This window comes from Montipora capricornis, chromosome 10, assembly GCF_036669925.1.
Source record: "Montipora capricornis isolate CH-2021 chromosome 10, ASM3666992v2, whole genome shotgun sequence".
In the NCBI taxonomy this organism is placed as follows: domain Eukaryota; kingdom Metazoa; phylum Cnidaria; class Anthozoa; order Scleractinia; family Acroporidae; genus Montipora; species Montipora capricornis.
The window spans coordinates 60,093,873-60,096,630 of record NC_090892.1 but is presented as its reverse complement, the minus strand read 5'-3'; the positions used below and the strand labels follow the sequence as shown (position 1 = coordinate 60,096,630).

General features: G+C 41.9%; 1 long non-coding RNA gene across 1 annotated transcript in view; it reads right to left on the bottom strand.

Annotated features, from left to right (window-relative positions):
• Positions 1–483: 483 nt before the first annotated feature.
• The window catches only part of LOC138022071 (uncharacterized), a 9,684-nt gene continuing 7,409 nt past the window's right edge, over positions 484–2,758 (bottom strand). The window contains exons 2-3 of the long non-coding RNA XR_011126518.1: positions 1,125–1,195; positions 484–708 (exon numbers count right to left, since the gene is read on the bottom strand). This is a non-coding gene — a long non-coding RNA (uncharacterized lncRNA). The remainder of the gene's footprint in view (positions 709–1,124; positions 1,196–2,758) is intronic.

Sequence of the window (2,758 nt, the reverse complement as noted above, 5' to 3'; positions counted from 1 at the left end):
TTGTTTGTTATTTATTTGCTTGAGTAGGTTGAAGTTTTGGCAGCTGATGTGGACCTGCTGTACCCACCTACCCACCCATACACACACAGAGGACAGCCACAACACCGGGAACTTCATTCTCTACTCTTCTCGAATAGTGTGTGGGTTCTTTAACGTTCCACAGGAAGCTAATGAACATGGAAGATATTTGTGAGACGGGGCCTATGATTTATAGTCTTTATCCGAGAAGACTTGAAAGTCTAACCATTTGCGGATGTAATCACAAAGGCAGCACGTTCTCCTCAGTTATTTAAAGACCCTGAGGGTTGGTCCGGCCGGAATCGCACTCGCGACCTCCCGCTTGGCAGCCCGGTGCTCAACCAACTGAGCCACTGGTGCGCGCCTTGATGTCTGTCGGGGTCCTTGAAAGAAAACTTTTACTAGAGTAATCCATTTTATTCGATGTAAGCTGAAACAATCAAGACTTTTCCTTATTGGCTTATTTATTTCTGAGAATCCACAGGTTTGATTCGTTCAGTGATGCTAAATGCTCTCTTGTTTAGTTCAATTTACAGTAGATCAGCATCTTCATAAGTATCCTTATGGTCATGGAAACGCTGCTTTTTTGTCTTGTCTCCCTCGTCATCTTGTGAAGTCTTGATAGTATGGGTTTTGTCATTGTGGTTGCGTTTGTGAAAGAGTCCCGCACGACGGCGGCGCCAGGCATCACTTTAAAACGAAGGAGAAAGAACTGCGTTAGTTGAAACCTCGAACTGAATTATAAAAATTGGCAAAACTAACTAATCTTCAGGTAAGCACACCGATAATTTTTGAACTGATAAGACGTTTTCAACCAATCTCTAGAGACACCAATAACAATAGAGAAATGCACGACTTCTGGTGGGCGAACAAAAGAAACTAATAAGAGATGTTTTTTTTCGTTCACCAAGAAGACGGCGATGACGTCTCATGAAAACCTCCTATATTATACGAAAACCATAACAATTTTGTTGAGTTTGCCTCACCTTTCAACAACAACAACAACAACAACGACATTTGATTGTCCTCATAAACAAGTCAATAAATGTAAACAAATACATAATTTTCGAATTTCGGGTATTCAGTACATGATGAGTGTCCATTACCTTTCACTGATTGATGACAAAACCAGGAAGACAACAAGGACGATTACCAGCTTCTGCTTCATGATAATAACCTATTTAGAAATATAAATAACCAGATAATATGCATCATCGCAAAATTTAACTTCGAAGTGTAAAAAATTTAATAAAGAAAATTAAACTTGCTACGAGATATGCAAATTGTATCTTTTCATTGACCGTTTTTATACTGAGACGCATAATACGTCCGGACGACTTTGGGCAATTTATGTTAATGCGTGTGTAATCGACAAGCGCAACTATCTTGTTCTAAAAACGCTAGCAGCCTGGCACACTGCCAAAACGGTGGACGCAGACAATAACTCAAAACCGCACATACTCGTATGACGTAGTGAAAACTACCGCCCGATTGCGCTTACGGTTCCGTCGCTTAAGATCCAGTGAAAATTAGATTGTCGAAGACGGAAGCAGAAGCGGAAGAACAAGCCAATCACAATGCAGAGAAGTGAGCTCGGCCAAGGAGGAAATTTTGGCGCCAGAAAAAAAGAAATAAAAACACGGTGAACGTAGAGCAGACTTTCCATCTTTGGCTCCTTCTTCTCCTTATTTTGAAAGACGTACTGGTTTAGTTGTGTATACGGGACTGATTTGAGAGAGGATTTTTCCGGGACCCGTGACGCCGCGAAAGTGTCGGAGCGGAGACAGAAAAAAACCCTTAACCAGTCCTGTAAAGGTGATATACGACTGGTTTCGTTCACCACATAATCCTGATTTAAGGCCAGCTTGTTTGACCACCTCCTGCCAAGTATTCTTTTTTATGTTCTTTTTCTTATTATTTTTCTTTTTACAAATTTTGCAAGACTTGTCGCATAACACGGGAAAACGTCTTCCAGTCTCCACAACCTTTTCGTCCATGCCCGCAATGTTTGTTTATCGCGGTAGTTAGTAATCGAGAGCCTGGACTCGTATATTGAGTGTGATTGGCTTGTTTTCACTGAATCGTAAGCGACGGAGTAGTAAGCGGAATCGGAAGACAATGGAACGGTCTGATTTTTCCGACTCCGATTTTTGGTTTTCACTAGATCGTAAGCGCTTCTACGACTCCGCTCAGATCTCCGCTAAGATCCTCCCCTAAGATCCTAGGCCTGGCAATTTCTTGTAATCTTAAGTGGAATAACCACGTAAATGAACCATCAAAAAAGCAAATAAACGCCTATACTTTCTCGTCCTCCTAAGGAGAACCCGCGTTCTAGCGAAAGATATAGGTAATTTCTAGTGCACAACTATACGACCTGTTCTGGAATACAGAGCGCAGATATTCCATCATGAGCATCACCCGCGTGTCTTAGTGACGATATCGAAATTAAAGGGTCCAAAGGCGCGCTTTATCCACTATCTACCCGGAACTTTAATATCTTGACTCCTTTAAAAAGGGATGGTTTAGCATCGCTTTACGTCAGACGCGTTAAGTTATGTGATAATCTGTTTTTGACCATCTCCAATCCCTGTCATAGGCTGCCTGAAAGGCACCATGCGGCTTACAATACTAGACGCCAGTGCGTTTTTAATATGCCACGATTGCGCACCGACTGTTTCAACTTCTCGTTTATTCCGGCTATGTGGGGACATGCAAATCTAGGGCTTTAGCTAAGATAATA